General features: G+C 44.3%; 1 protein-coding gene across 50 annotated transcripts in view; it reads left to right on the top strand.

The window, feature by feature from the left end:
- MAGI1 (membrane associated guanylate kinase, WW and PDZ domain containing 1) overlaps positions 1 to 17050 on the top strand; it is a 284769-nt gene that overhangs the window by 174056 nt on the left and 93663 nt on the right. The window lies entirely within an intron of this gene.

A 17050-nucleotide genomic window follows, 5' to 3' on the forward strand; every position in this document is an offset into this window, starting at 1 on the left:
GGAGAAAACGGTGAAGGGAAAAAAAAAACTAGAATGAAAAGGGATGGCCTTTTGTGCGGAGAGCTTTTGTGCCGCTCCCCCCCCCACCCCCCCGCAGCTTCCCGGGGTAGCACCAGCAGCCCTCGGCTTAGCTGGCTGCCGCCTGCACAAACAGCCTCGCAGAATTTGGGGGGGAGCAGCTCCGACGTGTCTGTTTGCAGCGTGAGAGAGACGCTAAATGGGATTGAGGATCCGCAGGCTGGAAAATGCTGCACAGTTTAATGGAATGGGTATTACCTGCAGGGATTAACCCTATTTACTGACAATCGCTTCTCTTTCTGCATCTTCACTTCACACTTGCCTTGTGATAGCCGTTGAGTTTCTGCTGCAGCAGTGCTTTTACCCGATGCCTTTAAGAAATGCCTTGTTAAATTCCTCCTTAACCTGAGCGGCGTGTCCCTCCCTGCAAGACATGTTAATCAGCAGGTTACATCTTGTGAAGGGCTGTGGCGAGTTTAGATTTCACTCACTGTGAATATTTACCACCTTTCCATCCCTGAAGTGCTTCCATCCCAAATGCACCTTTGTCTCCTTGTAAAGACTGTCACTGTTGCAGTGGAGTGTTTGCTGCTGTGGGATAACCGTCCCTGTGGTCTCTTACTGGAGGTGCTATTGCTATGGGTTGTCTTGATAAGAAAGCATTAATTTATCTCCATAGGTTTATTTTCCTGAGGGTAATGGGAAGTTTATGGCCGGCCATTGCCTGCATTGAGTGGAGCTTCTCATTGACATGGTGCCTTAGTTTAAGAGCTTGCTGCTTTACAGATGTAGGAGGACATAATACCTGGAGTGCTTGGTGTGACATGCTCATCTTGCTCCACTTTCCCTGGACCTCAGCTCCTCAGCTTTGCGAACTTAAGCCTCGTAGAGCAATTTGCTTCTGACCCTCCACTGTGAGCATTGAGCATATTACAAATACTGAAGTGCCCATAGGAATGTTGAGTTTTTAGAGGTGTCTTCAGAGCTGCAAAACTGCTAAGGGTAGGCCCTGTGGTAGTGCATGGTCTAACCCTGTTGGAGTTGTCATCAGGCCAATGTTTTCTCAAGTGTCAGGGAATGGAGAAGGTCTGGACCTTTCCAGGAGGTCTCGAAGCCGCCTTCCCTCCTCCTCCCAGCAGCCTGAGGTGGTGGTGGTTCTTTCTGGTGGAGGAGAGAACGGCTCCTTCAGTGTGAATGATGGAAGGGATGAACCTATCATCTGTTGCTTTTTAGTGCTATGAATGTAAAGTGTACACACGGGCAGCTGATGTAAGCTGAGAGAAGATGAATCTGAAGGAATGAAAACACTAAAAATGGTGACATTTCCAGTTGCATGTGGTCTGTCTCACCAGAGGGGGATGCTTTGTGGGCATTCAGACACATCCGGTAGACTAAGCACATGGAAGCAAATGTCTGACTTGGTTGGCAGTAGGTTCTGAAAGTGTAATTAACAATGTAATAAGCAACATCAACAACAAACCTACATGGTGAAAGTCCCTTTTTAATTCCATATTTCTAGGTAAATTTCCAAAGCTGTGATTTTTGTTTGCTTTTTCTCCATTGTATGTCCCTAGGACAAAAAAGCAGGTAAGCCTGGAAAGGAAGCAATGACATGAACCACACAAAGTATATTGGCAACCCAAAGTGTAAAACAGAAAACTATGAAAAACTAATTAAGAGGAAAAAAAGACCTCTTCCCTCCCCTCCCTATTATCTGTGTTGCAGGCATAATTAGATTGGGGACCAGATTCCAGACAGAGGAATGATTTTCAACTTGACAGTGTCTCTTTTAAGCCCGCCTTGCTTTGCTCTCCAGCAGCCGGTGTCGAGATGGATAGAATGATTGGAAAATCACAGCTTGCAATTTGAGGTGCTGTATTTCAGCTGTCCCTTCACAGTACATTGAACATTCTGGTCATCGTGTGTCTCCTGAGGTTTTGTAGGATAGTGAGATGGTTTTGCTGTTTCCTTAGGTTTCATAGCAAAAAGGACGGAATAAGATTTTTAACAGATTAAATAGCAAGAAGTAAAAAAAAAAAATAAGTAAAGCCTCCATGCTGCTGCCTGAAAAGAGCTTCACCCATGGTGATGATCTGCTGTATAGGTTGTCACTCTGCTTAAATTCCACAGCAGAACTGTGACACCATCTGTTCCCTTTCACTGTGTGCAAAAAAAAATGGTTTCCTTTCATTAGCATTAAGCTGCATCAAGAGACTGGAGATCAAGAAATACCCTGGTCTTTCAGTGACACATACCTTCTCGGGATGGGGTTCATAACAACCACTGCTTGTGTTCCTAAGAGAGAATGGGAGTTTTTGAGCAATGTGCAGTTAAAAGTTGCTGCAAAGTTAGATCAGGGAGCTCGGTGCAAAGGCAGAGCTCGGTGGTGGGGTTGTGCTTAAGGTGATACATTTTGCTTCCGTTCAGTCTTCCCGCTGATCTCATTGTGCTTTAATGTCATTGTAACGTTTGCACCGAGCTGCTGGCACTGACACAGGGGCGTGCGTTTAGCAGGGCACTGTTGCAGGCTTGTCTGCTGGCTGCCCTGATAGGCTGCCTTGGAAAATGAATGCCAGGCAGGAGAAATCAGCATCATTCTTCTCCGAGATGTTATCTATATGTAAATCTGCAGTGCCTTTCCCCCCTCCCCGCCTTTAAAAGTTGAAAAGCACTTTCAGATCCAGTTTAATGGTTGCTCCCTCTGAATTACATGAGGCAACAAGAGAGGTCGGTCAGCACCGTCCTGCTGGAACGAAGCCTCCTTGAGCTGCTGTTCCTCAAAACTGTCACAAATAAGTGTTGGAGATGCAGCAAACGTCGAGCAAAGCGAGTACCAGCGTCACACTGCGTACCCAGTGGATGGCAACCATAAAATATTAATCAGGCGCTTCAGGTCTGAGTTGTCATCTCCTCATATGGAACAAGGCACGTAGCCCCCTCCAAAGTCCCTAAATGAAAATATTTGTCAGCTGTGATTAATATAGACATTTGACAGCCCCTGTTGAAAGGAAGAGCCTCTGAGCATTTTGGATCAGGTTTGACGATCAGACTTTGGAGTCTGAGGAGCACAAGCATGCACGGAGTGCTGCAGGGAGTACAGCACAGCCAGGTTGCTGACAGCTGCAGGAGTGCTGTTCCCTTGGATGTGACCATGCTGCTCCATGGTTTGCAAAGCAGCTTTACCCAGTTGTTTCAGGGGTTCATCTTCCTCGTGGCTGTGCTTGTGAGGAGCAGTTTCTCTCATGAGTATCTTTGAAGTTCAGGTCTGGCGTCATCTCCCATATCAAATCATTTTACCACCACCACAGCTCTTTCTCTACAAGGCTGGGGTGGATCAGCCATCATGGTATGGGAACTTGGACTGCAGTGCACTCAAAGAGAAAAGTTTGCTTTAGAAGAAACTATCTTTGGTTCATGGTCATAAGAGCATCATGTCCAGAACGTGCAGTGTGGTTCAGCTGGTTTATTCTTCATAAGGAGCTGCTTAGGTCTCTGTGATGCTGCTGTGCTTGGCGTGTGTGCTTACAGCTGCTCTGGGCTTTCTTCCAGCATAGACTTCCCTCCACCCAACTGCAACTTTCATATAATGTTTTGGGAATGAATAAGTTTGAAATTTCCTCCTGATTCAAAATAAAATGCTCTCAGACTAAGGGAAGAGAATTTGAGAGCAGAGGTGTCGAAAGGAAAGCAGTTTCCTGTAACTGACTGCGCTGTAGGAATTCCAGGAGCAATAGGAATCCCTTGTAAGGCCATCCTGATTCGGGAACTTGTTCCTCTCAGTTCTGCGCTAAGTAGCATTGCTTCTTGCTTAAGAAGGCCAACAAAAATGCAGAACTTAATTTGGGCATCAGTGTTTGATCCAGTGTGTATGGGACTGATCATAGATACAGAAAGAAGAGGTGGGACTTGTGAAGTCTCGAGGTGTGGGGCTGCACCATTTAGTCGTCATGGCACAAGGTTGCATGCGTCCCCTGGCACCTCATCCTGACCAGAAATCCATGGGATCCATGTAGCAGATGAGCTCAATCCTGCCATGCTGCTGGTGATGTGTACGTGGGATCAAGTACTGGGAAAGATGTGGTGGGAAAGGGAAGCTTGGGAAGGGAAAAGGCATTATACAGATAATGTGTGCATAGTCTTAGGTAGTACAAGAATCAGATCTTCCCCCTGGTGCTAGCATGTGCGTTGTTGTGTCTTGCAGATGTATTGGAAATCTGTGCTAGAGCTGTGAGCAATTAGCACATTTCCTGAGGACACATGGAGAGAAGCTGAACTTGTGTGTGCTCTAGCATAGTTCTGCCTTAATAAATCTTGGCTATGCCTACAACTTAAAATTGTGTTGCTGAAACACAACCATATTTCAGCTCTGGTGGCGGTGTGGTTGTGTGGAGAGGGTTGGAGGTGCCAGCACAGTCTGCTTACCCTCCTGTGTTTGAGCAAGTGGCTGAGATGCTGTGAAGCTTCCCATTGAAATGGATGCAGACTTTGATTCAAATTCATGCTGGCAGTTTTCACCTTGAACAATATGCTTTGCCTTCTCTTTGAGGAGATGCCTTCAGAAAAAAAAAGAAAAAGTAATGAGTGGAGTTGGATGAGAAACAGTTCTCATTCCTACTAAGTATTTTAAACTATCCGCAGCAAGAACATTTGTATGAGTCCAAGACCCACTTCATTTTGTTGCTGAGGAAAGAGAAGACAAATGAAAGATAGCCCTCACCGCAGCCAGAACATGTGCTGGGAAGAGCATGGGAGAGCTGCCCTTCAATAACCATCCTGATGCTCCTGGAGCATGGCAAGCACACCCAGTTCTTGTGCAGCTTGATGGAGAGCAGGTGCATAGGGAACGGAAAAGGACCTGTCTGCACCTCTGTGTGAGGGGGGAAAGAGCAGATAGGGGCTCATGGAGAAGAGAAGGGGTGGAGATGAAAAGCTATGGAGCAGTGGTTGTGATCAGGGAACGTTTTTCAGATGGTGTTGGAGAGAAAAGATGTTGGGCTTTTGGAGGAAGGTTCCAGGCCTTGAGCTTCACTGATTTGAGATTTCAGATTGGTTCGAGGTTAAAATTTGTGATCTGAACATATCAGTGACTTATCTCTGTAATTAGAGCTCCTAATACTCCCCTGGATGCCACATGTATGCTAAGACCTCACTTAGGACACTTGAACACAGACTTCAGCACTCTGCTGGATTGTGGCCTGTGTGATAAATACAAATGTTAATGACCTTCCAGGCTTATGCTTAAGATTCTGTGGTTGAAGTTTGCAAACTGATTGTGCAGATTGCCAAATTAGGTTGAATTACTGAAATTTAGATGAGCTTTGCATAAAACCTACAAATGTGTTCAATGTGGTATTTTGCTTAGGTCTGTGATTTCATTTCACCAGGCTTCTATTTGCATGAGTTCATTAAAATAGTTTATTCTTTCTTTCTCTTTTTTTTCCTTCCCTTTTTTCTTCCTGGTATTGGTTTGAAAAAAAAAAAAAAAACACACTGTATTTAAGCAGGGGGAAAAGAGTAAAGAACAGGGCTTGTAATTATAAAACAAAGCTAAATGAAGTCATGTTGTGGCCCACTCTGTGAAACAGAGAACTTGAGAGCTCATTACTGAGCTCAAAGTTGAAACTGACCACTTTCTGCCAAAGGTTTCCAGTGTATCCATCAATTAAATGAGGCCTTCTGCTGCGTTGCTATCCAGCCTCTGCAGTCCAGTTGCTTTTTGATGGGGGAGAAAAGCGTTTCCTCTTCACTGGGACTGCTGTCGGCTTGTATTCTAATTAGTATTTATTTTTCTTATTAAAAATAATAACCTGCACAAGAAAGCGCTGCTCCTCTTCTCTTTGTTAATCCCTTGCAAAAAAAATACACAACGTCTCTCAGCCTGAACAAATGAGCAAATCTCCAGACAGACGAAGAGCTTTAATGAGGTTGTTCCCTGTCTCTGAAGCCACCCGGCCCTTTCCAAAAGGTGACGGTCTGGCGTGTCCCAAAGCATGGAGCCGTGCCTTCTTGCCTTTATTAACCACTTTGTTTATTGTTGTGTGAGGTATCCAAGTGTCAAAATAACAGTTATGTTTGTTTGGAAATACTGTTTAGCAATGCAGTAAGATATAGGTTTGTTGTTTGAGAGTGGATGCGTCCAGTTCTCAGTCAGGATATGAATAAGAGCATTGACTTTGCATGCAAAATCACTTCTTAAAAGCGAGTTGCAGTGTAGCTATATGCACACGTGCTGTAATGGCATAAGGATGAATTATCCATGCTGTGAATCAGTGCACTTTTAAATAGCGGTTTAAACAATAATCTGTGGCAGTCTCAAAGAAGCCCCAGTGTTTCAATAAATTGATAGCAAATTGCTTAAAAATGTGTTATGGTATCTTAACAGCAAATCTGTAACCAAGATTGCAAACCCATTATCTATTGTTATCAGGTCTTGATCTTGTGCTCTTCCCAAGCCTTCTCTGATACCTGCTTTTCAACTAGAAACATAGAAAGAGCATTGAGGAGGGGATGTCTCACGTTGTGGAGGTGTTTGCTTCCATGCTTTTATTTCACCACGGTACACGGATTTTGCTTTTGGAAAAAATAAAAAAGCATTACAGCACTCAGACAAAGCAGAGCGTGTCGGGAACAATTTAGTACAGGAAAGAAAACCCCACTGATGTAAGGTTGCCTGCCATGATGGCTGCATGGCTGCTTCTAGAATGGTGAGGTTGTTTGCAGGCTCATGAGACAGTCCTCTCCAGCCTCAATAAACAGCACAGAATTTGTGACTGGTTGGGTGTGGTAACTTAAATACCTTTGTGTAGTCTCTTTGCTTGTGAAAAAATAGCCAGCAAGATAGAAACCAGTTTCTAGAGAGCCCTGTGCTCAATTCACCCACTATTTCCCAGTGCAGCACTCTTAAAAAAGCTCCGCTCTGGATCCACTGCTGTCAGCACAGCCCTTCCAGTAGATGCTGGTGGTGCGTGAACTTCTCTTGATTGCAAATGCAAACAGTAGCTCCATTATTTCCCAATTATTCCTGGCGAAGGCGAACAGCTCAGCCATTTCCTCTGCGCGCTGTGGTGCTGTCAGCGTGGGGTTCTGCACGTGGAAATGGGAGGTAGTGCTGAACGCGCTTAGGCTTTGCTTCCACGTTGTCACCACCCAAACAGGCAAGACAGTCTGGGCAGCAGTGTCTGGCACAATTGATTTTTAGTTGCTTTCTCGGTGAAAGCTGTTGCTTATTCATTTCATTTGTTTCTCTCCCATGTTTTAGAAGGAAGTGTGTAGGAAATAGACCTCCAAGTGATGCTTGTGTTAAGGCTGCTGCTATTTTTGTGTTGTAGGTTGTTATCCCTCAGCATTACCGCTCCATCTCTCACTTCTGGCAGGGCATGGCTGGTGGTTGCCTTGCCTAAAGAAGGCCATGTGTGGTGGTTGCCCACCTCCCAGGACGCAGCCCCATGCCGTGTCCCTTCCTGCCCCATAGTCCTGCTGCCCATTGCTGATGCATTTGCACCCAGCAGGAGCAGAGTTATTTGACATGTTCTGAAAAATGAGGCTTACAGCACACGGCCTGCCTGAGCGCTTTGTAAAAAGGAACTCTTTAGTCTTTGCCTTACAAAACAAGGCAACAAACTGAGGCAGAGGAGGGAGAGCCAAGCAGTCAGCTGGAAGCTCTGGTATATTCCTGTCCTACCAGGCCAATGCCCTGCTGAAGGAGCTGGGAAGGCAGTGAAGATGAACAAATGATGGCAGCCTGCAGAAAACAAGGAGAGCAGTCACTGCAAGGAAAGTTTCAAGCGGAGAACTGTAATCAGAGGTGCTCTGAGGCTTCCCTTTGCTTCTAGAGGTCAGAGGAGGCTGCCATCTCCAGCTGGTCTGGCCAAAATGGATGTGACGGGGCAGTGTGACTTGCAAGCCATGTTTTGTGGTACATGGAGGTGCGGGGAGCAGTGTTCCAGCCAGGACGTCTTTAGTGTCACTTCCCATGCAAGGAATGTGTTCTATATATGTTATCAAACTTGCACAGTGTTGCTTCATGTTCTTCCTTCCAAGTGAAGGGTGGTTTTAAACTTGTGTGTATGTGTCAGCTCCAGAGTCCAGCTCTTGTGACTCCCACCTTGTGATTCACCAAGCATTACCTAAACTTATGCAGCCAAGACATGAAATTCCTTGACCTACCTGTTTAAGTGGCATCCAATGGGACTGTATGTATTCCCTGCAAAGCTTAAGTGAACATAACACTGTCTCTTGTGCAGGGAGAGGTAGAGAGATGGACCATCAGTGTTGGGCACTTGGGCGTGGTATAGTCTGGTCTAAGTCAACACAATTGTTGATAGTGCTGTGAATGCTCATAGTTCTGTAGAGAGGTGAGTAAAATGTTGAATTAGAACCTTAATCTGTGGAGCTCTTACATAGAGTGAATAATGGACAAAGCACAGGAATTAAGGTATACAGGTGGTGGCTGCAGATCTGAGTTTCTGACCATCTGCTGTGACCTTGAGATGCTTTCCCTTTACTGTAAAATAGGGATAGTAATACATCCCTGCTTTATTGAAGTGCCTGAAGAGTACTGATGAGGTGCTGTATACAAAACAGCCTGGGATAAGAGCCTTTATCTGCCGTGTCTGTCATTCCTGCAGTAAGGCTAGCTGCTGGAGCAATAAATAGAACCTGCTCCTCTGCATTTAAGTGGCTGCCTAAGTTCATGTCTGCTCTATATTTAAGCAAGCAGTTTTAAGATGTGTTTCTTAACAGGTTTTGTTATTAAGCACATGTGCCTTTCACAGCATCACTGGGGCCATAAAGTTTAGATGCTGGATGCTGAAAGGGGTGAACAAGAAAACCTTCTAACCTATGCATTATTAGAAATTCATTTTAGATGGTCCCTGTGGAAACATTGCTGGTAGTTTAGTTTCTTAAGGCAGACAGTAACTAGTCATGATTTTGTCCAGAAATGAAATGGTAGGAACTATGCAAAACATAATGAAGGGGAAGTGAGTGATTTATGGTGAAAATGTGCACTGCCTGGTTTGTATGTTCATCTCATTGGGTGGACTATATGTTGGGAATAACTGGGAAACACAAAAGAAGGGTTTTGTAGTTCACGGATTATCTAGTGAATGTCAGTTATAACCTTCACCAGCATCTCTCATAGATACCCTTCCAGAGTTGTAGCATGAAAATACCAAGCTGCAAGGAATAATAGCATTCAGAATAGGGTTGTGTCCTACATGAGATCTCTTTGAGGAGGGATCTCTTTAAACCTCAGGGAGGGAGGAAGAGAAAAAATGAAAGAAAACCTGGCCTATGCGTAGTGGAAATTCTCATTGGAATTCTGAATGGAGGTTTCTTTAGTTCTAGTAAAGACACAGTGGTGGCTCACTGCCCCATTTGCTGCTATTGCAGAAACCGGGATGCCGTGTGAGACCTTCCACGCTGGGAACCATCAAAATTCCCGCCAGGTTTTTGGCTCATCCTTTGGTCTTAAAACGCCTTTTCAAGAGAACATATGGGGGAGAAGTTAGAGCAGAGGATGTGGTGCCAAGGTCTGTGCCGAGGTGCCCAGTGCTGCCGAATGGCAGAGCAGCTGGGGCAGGCAGCAGGGGAGCACCCTTGGGTCAGCTCCCAGAGCCTGCGAGCTCAGCTCTACCACCGGATGTGCTGCGGGTCTTTATTCTCCTCCTGGTCTTTGTCTTCATGGAGGCAAATGGTGGGTGAATTATGCATGACCACGGGACATCTCTCTGCATTGATTCCAGGAGCCAAGCTGCTCCTGAATAGCTATTTTGGCGTTCTGCTGCAGCTTTTTGAGGAGCATTGCAACACTTGCCAAGCCAGAACTCATGTTTGCAACAACTTCCTTTACTAACAGGAATTAATAGATAGCCAAGCACATAAAGAAGTGACTTTAAAGGTGCATTGTATGAATTTGGCTTCCAAGGAAGAGCTGCCTCTCTGTGCTAAATATCTTTATGTAGAGCAAAATGTGTGTATGTGAATTCCATAGCAGGTATGCAGCTGTGATAACTGAGATACAATCTCAGTATAGATTTGAACTCGGCATCTCAGCTGGACTTTGAACTGGTGACATCTGCTTGAAAAGAAAAATTCTCTCCTGCTCTCTACCCACAAATTAATCTTTAATGTGACGTTCTTAATATTCTTGATCACAGAGGTGGCTCTGGGAAGTCCTTTTTCCTCTTCGCAGAGCTCAGTGTGCTGCCAGAGCTGAGGGCAGGGTGGTGTGGATTTGCACAGCTTTCCTAGAAGCAAAGCTGTTGAGTGCTTAAAAAATAAGTTTTCTAAATTGCTGGAGAAACAAGAGCTGTATATTAGTGAAGCGCGGAAATTTTTTCCTATCCCATGAGCCCTGTAGGCTTGACAGGGACTATGCAATCAGAATTGGACGCTGTCACACTTTAAAATGTGTTAAAAAATTGATATTTTTCTGTTGAGTTTCTGTATCAGTGCAGAAATACATTCCAGTGCAGTGTGTCTATCTTTATTAAGATGGAGTCTCACCGTGGATGTGTATCAGCATGAGTGTAAGCAGGAAAGAATGGAGTATTGGAGGATGTGGAAGTGCTGCTAAAGGCAGAGGGGTGGAAATGGGTTGCTAGTGCATATTCCTGAACATGAAATAGCAGTATGTAACAGAGAGAGGCATATATTGACTTAGTTAGGTCTCTAATTAATTAATGTTTAATAGACAGAGGAGCTAATAGATTCTGCTTTGGTGTTCTCACCACTGCTTGGACTCCCAGCAATTTTAGAGTATCAGTCTATAATCTCTGAAGCAGCAGAAGCAAAGGTAGAAAGAGGTTTTCTGCCCTCACTGGGCTTTTTCATTCCTTCTGCTTGAGGGAGATTAGGATTTTCTCTACCTTTCAGCCTTGGCACTTTTCCACGTTGTTTTTAATTACAAAGCAAAGTGGTGCTTTTCCATCTTCCCGAAGCGTTGGCGTTTAGTTCTTTGTGCAACTGAGGCAATAACCTGCTGTATTAACACTCCCTGCACGTGAGGTTATAAACAAGAGCCAAACCATTATTTCCACCTCCCAGATTTCTACCAAACAAGCAGTCCAGTGTTCCAAAGACTTCAGAAGTGGGATCCCAAAACCAGATGACAGGCTCTGTCTTTCCTGTCATCTTCTGCATGACCTTGCACTGGCTGAATGTTTGTGTTTATTCCTTTAATGTTTGAAAAACCTGCAATATAATTGCTTGTTGGAATTTAAATACACTTTAGATGAAACAAACGGTGGAGCGGAGCCATTTTCCAGGTTAACAGTCCTTATGGTCTTGGTGGCAATATTTCCGTACAGGGTTCTCTTGCAAGCTGAACACAAAGCAAGAGTGCTTGAAAAGCAGAAAACAGAAACATTTACAATGGAAAAGGCTCAAGTGTTCCCTGCTGGGACAAGGTGCCCATCAACTGAACAGCTGTTCTGTGCTACAAAGGACACTGCCAAGGTTGTTAGTGTCTACAAATTGAGTTTCTTGCTGATGGTCTTTTGTAAAGTATTTAATATCTAGGTGAGGGAAGGAGGAGTGAATAAATTACTTTATCCCTTGTCAGTTCTCTCCTTTGTGAAGTGCAGCCATTTTTAATTACAAAATTAAAATACTGTGATGATTAAACTTTGCTCAGGTGCAGTAGCAATCTCAATTGCTTAAGGGAGGGGGGGAAAAGAAAAGATCAAACCCTGTATTATATATATGGGTCATGCACGCATGAAGCATATTCAAACATACTGGAAACAAGGTCACTGTGGTGTTTCAGTTTATCGAGGTGGCTGTGCTGTATTGCTGCAGACTGACTCTGCTACTACAGTTTCCCAGATAGGGTCAAGACTGCTACAGTGAGGGAGAGGAAATGCCAGAGCTGCAAGGAAAGCTGTTACATTCTTCGTGGTTTGGCTCCTAGAGCAGAAATGGGCTTCAGGAAGAGGAATCACCAGGTTGGGCAGCCAGAATTGTAACAGGATCGAGAAGTGGTCCCCATCTGATTCCCAAAAGCCTTCGGTGGGTTTTCACCATCAAATGTGACTTCTTTTTTTTCTTTTTCTTTTTTTTAAGTGCAATAGAATGATTTCCACTTTCTTGAATATCTCCCAAAATCTGTGTCTGCAAGTTGAGTCACTGAAATCAGAGAGGAGGGATAGTATGTGCTGATGTGATTTTTTTTCCTCTAAAAGACAATGGTGCATGGATTCAAAATTCAGAATTGGTAAGATGTTTCTTAATAAATACATGCAGCCCAGAGGAGAACGGAAAACTTGACCTACATTAGCAGTCCCATCTAAAATAGCACACCTTGCAGGTGATTTCCGTGTGTTTTTATTTTGCAGCAGATTACTGTGCTGATGGCAGAATCTCTCCCAAGTAATGTGACAAAAATATAAGTAGGCAATGGGAACTCAGCTGCCAAACCACAGCCTGGGGCTCATAGCACTGGTGAGGGTGCTGCTGGGGAATGCAGCAACATGACTAAAAAACCTGTGCAGTTTTGTGCTGATGGAGAGGGGGTTGGATGGGAAATCCAAAGGATCGGATGAAGATGTTGGGTGAGATGGTTGCAACCTTCACTACTCCACCCAAGCCCTGCTGGAGCTGTGACAGTGCCTTTATGGACACTGAGCAGAGTGGGGAGATTTCCAGCTGATGGGACTGAGCTGCTCATTGCAGAACTGAGTGCCCTGAGAGTGCAGCCCATTTGTAGGTGCAGGCTGAGCGCTAATAAGATGGCTTGTGTTGCTTTATTTCATGGGGTGGTGTCAAAGGCTACAGAAGATCTTGTTAGTAGCTGCGGGAGGACTGTGATAGATTCTGATTGTTTCTCATTCTCCCAAAGGAAAAGGGTAATTTAGTAGTTTTCTCATGGGAACCAAGTGGCGGAATAAACTCCGGGGTCATGAAATCCAGTGACCCTACTTCCCTCAGGCAAACACATAATTTCATCCCTTTCATGAATTGATCAAATATTTGATCTCACAGAAGCCTGGCAAACTACGGGTTATGCTAACAAAAACAAAACATGCTTTTGTAGAAGAGAAGGCGGCGTTGCTCCGTGCCTTTTCCTAGGCCTTTTGTTTGTTGTTTTATACACTGTGGTGTCAGTACTGATTAGAGCTACACTGGAGCTGTAAGTACAGGTTTTAAAAGAAGAATTGGGTTTGCTCAGTGTTTGAGTATCTTTGTGCTGTCCATGGTAATTCACACCTGCCTCCTCGTGGCTTTGAAACATCAGTCCTGCTTAGAAATACCTTTATGATCATTGATGAAAGAGGTGATTTACATGAAGAACAAAGTAGTGCTCAAACTTTGGCTGAGACCTTTCCACACCTTTCTGGTGCTTGGGGAAATAAAACACGAGAAAGGGAAATGTTAGGGTTTTTTTTCCTTTTTTCATAAAGCACAACTGCCTCATCCCCACGTAGACTTTGAGAAGTAACCCGCTGGTCAGAATGGAAATAATCTCTGTCAGCTTGTATGAGTGAATTAAGGGCTTCGAATTGATATTCCTCTGATATTGATCACCTTCCCTGATTACCTTGGGAGGCACTGCCTGCCTTTGGGGCATACACTTGCAACAGGGCTGGAGTGCCCCAAAGCACCACTGCCCTGTGGTGGTGCAAGCTGCAAGATTAGAAATAGAGCTAAAAATGAAGGCTTTGCTTGAAAGTTGCCCGTAAATATTTATTTGTTGGAGCTTTTCTTTCACCTCATGTTTCCTTCTCTTGGCATCTCATTGTGTCACAGTGAGGCCTTGTCCCCTCCCGCTGCCATTTGGCCGCAGTGCTCACTGATTGATGTTGGGGTGGGGAGCACACAGCTGCTGATTTGATTATCACTGTTTCATCTCCTAACCTTTCCGAGCATTACGGGATTATTTATTCACCTATCCGTGCTTAATGGCTTTTGGTGCAGTGCTTCTCCAGGAACAATGAAGCAGTACAGGGGTAGTTCCAAAAATCCTGTTCTTTGCATTTATTAAAAGATATGGGGAGAGAGGAGGAGATCTTCCCCTGCAGGGGGTGGAAGTTTTGGCTGTTTGACTTGGAGCTGTTACAGACATGGATAGGCAACTTGTTAATAAAGTAATTGTGCTATGTTGTTATAAAGAGGATGGCTTCATTATAAAATTCTTGTTGTAATACTGTCATTATGGTAGATGTATAGCATATGAACTCATTTGCATGCAGATAAGGAGGCTCTGACAGCTTGGTAGCATAATTACTGCTTAGCATACAGCTCACAAGTGCTGGGAGCTGATGCTGTTACTGGAGGGTTACTCGTGGGACTAATTACATTGGCTTTGTTACATTTAAAGTAGTGTATAGCCAGAAAGAGGCCCCTTTCCCGTGCTCGTGATAAGTTACAGAAGCCATGAACTGATGCAGCCATTTTAAGCCATGTAAATGCTGGGGTTTCTGAACCTCCCAGCACAGTGAAGCAGCAGATTTGTGTTTAACCAGGGAGCCTGATTCGATTGTCAGACAACAGGCTTTAAAACTGTGATACCTCCATATACTCCTCTGTATGTAACAAAGTGAGGTACGCCTACCTCCAGTTGGGTCTTTTGCATGAGAGAACAGCCCTAGCTGCAGTAACTTTGCTTTGCAGATGCTATGTGAGCTTTGATTGCCAAAAGGATTTTCTCCCCTTCTCCCAGTGCTCCCATTGCTGGACTTCACCATGTCTGTGTCTTAGTGATTTTTCTCCGCTTAATTTCAGGCATATTTCTCTTTCATTATTATTACTTTTTTTTTTTTTTTTCTATTTTGCTTTCACAGTATCTGCAGTTTTTAAAGACCTGATTATTGAGGTTCCTTTATGGGTTTCAAAATGTTTATTTCATTACTAAGCCATTATAAACCGAAGGCATTTTATTTTCCTGGGTAAATCAAGACAGTACCGCAGGAGATTATTTTTCCCTTGCTACATTTCACCCCCACGCTGCTGTCAGATCAGCTTGCAGAGTGGGGAGGTATTTATGAATGCACAGTTGACTTTGATTACGTAAGCTGGAAATTGGCAAACAGTATGGATTTATTTCAATCCCACTAACTTTAAAAAGAAATACGTATTAAATTGGAAATGCCTTGGGGCGTCCAACCAATGGGAAACCAACCAGAAAGCTTGCACCCATTCACTGACCCCCCCTCCCTGCAGTGGGTGAATGGCGGCGGGGTGGTTTTGAAGAAGGGAGGGAAGGAAATGGGACTGGTTGGTGCCCAGGGGTTGGGGCTGTGCTGCAGTTGCTGCTGATTTGGACGTGATGCTGTAAAGTGAGACATTTTCGGAATGGTCTATTAATCTTATCAACGTTCATTAGGCGTTTATTAATAGCGGTTAGAGCCGATCACAGTGTTGCAGTTGGAACTTTCTGTTATCGAATGAACAGGTGTTTTTAGAGGTAATTATCATCCTGTGGGAAATTCAGGGTGTAGATATTTTTAAAATGAGCTTTGGTAAAAGAAGGGGTACAGGAAAACATAAAGTATAAAGAGAAGGAGGGGTAGCAGAGCATACCTCTATTCAAACAAAAAATTACTGGCTGAAACAGTTTTATGAGGCTCTTTTCCACGTAATAGCAGTGGTTTTAAGGCCTTTTTTGCAGGTTACTGAGGCAGTTTTAAGGTAGCATTGCCTTGCGTGTTGTGAGTTGGATGGTATGCAGCAGCCTGCAGGTTTTGAGCATAAAGCAGTGAGCATTTCTCTCCCATTTAGAAAGCTTATGACTGGTGTTGGTCAATTATAGTCTTGCAGATATTTTAAGGTCTGAAGTGAAGGTCTGGAATGGCTGTAGAGTGGTCAATAGTGCACAAACTCAGAAGGATTTGCAGATTGTTGCAACAGTGGGGAAAAAAATGGATGTGGATTCCAGCTTTAAAAATGTAGGGACTGTGCCAAGACGTTGGGACTATTTACTGAGGGTGAAGAATGGCTCCTGCACAGCTGTGCTACTCCAGGAAATGTTTGGTTATACACAGTTAACAATCTAATATTACAGTTGTATTGGATCTTTTATATATATATATATATATATAACTGGTTATGAGGATGGTACTTGGCACCTCAGTCTGTCTTGCAAAGGTCAGCTTTTCATGGTTGGTTTTCCTTAATTTTGTAGTGGCCTTTTTCTCACTGTAGACTGCCCTCTCCCTCCCGTTACCCCCAGCCCCATTTACAGCAACAAGAATGATGAGCAGAACTTGACATTTGCCTATATCCCTTGGGTCTCAGAGGTATGAACCAGCCTGGTGCTCTTTGTAACGTTCAGTATGGTCTTTTTCAAGCCGGAGAAGAGGGTGGGACTTGGTCTCTAACAACTCTGCCTCCTGTTCTGCTGGTTATCAGCCTCAGGCCAGCAGAGCAGTGATGGCTGCAGTGCTCTGCCCAAGTTTTGACACATTTCTAATTATAAAACGGTGCTCTGAACTCCAGAGGTGATAATGAAGCCCAGACTACATGTCAGCAGAGCTTTGATGGGGTAATGCATTCCTATTTCACAACATTGTTTCTTATTTGTATGTTTATGGGAAGCTACGCTTGTGCAGCCAACCATGTCTTTCTTGTTTTCCTTGAGCTGAAGAGGTGAAACATGCCGAGCAGTGGAAGACTGTAATTTTATCAGGGTAATTGAGTATTATGTATTTGTCTTCCCTATGAGAGGTGCACGAGGGGAGAGGCAAGGACAGGAGGCTGTCTGTGAGACCTTCATAAAAAGGAAAATGGTGCTGTCAGGTCTGTAATGCTTGGATATCCTACGATATACTCTCTGCTCCTGAGAATGGGCTGTAGGAGATGTGCGAGCCCTGTGAAATAGCCCTAACATGTGTTGCACAAATTCAGTGCTCCCAAAATCATCCTGAGGAGCAGGCAGAGGTGTGCAAAGTGAGGGAGGGTCTGCATTGCAGATGAATTAGAAACTTGCCATAGGAAGCTCTTGGTGTGTGATGAAGGTGCTCTTTTCCCAAGAAGTGAAGAGCATAACCACAGCATTCTCTGCTCTCCTGAGGTGTGAACCCAGCATGAGAGG

Source organism: Coturnix japonica, chromosome 15 (assembly GCF_054131305.1).
Source record: "Coturnix japonica strain WE chromosome 15, WE-NBRP24, whole genome shotgun sequence".
In the NCBI taxonomy this organism is placed as follows: domain Eukaryota; kingdom Metazoa; phylum Chordata; class Aves; order Galliformes; family Phasianidae; genus Coturnix; species Coturnix japonica.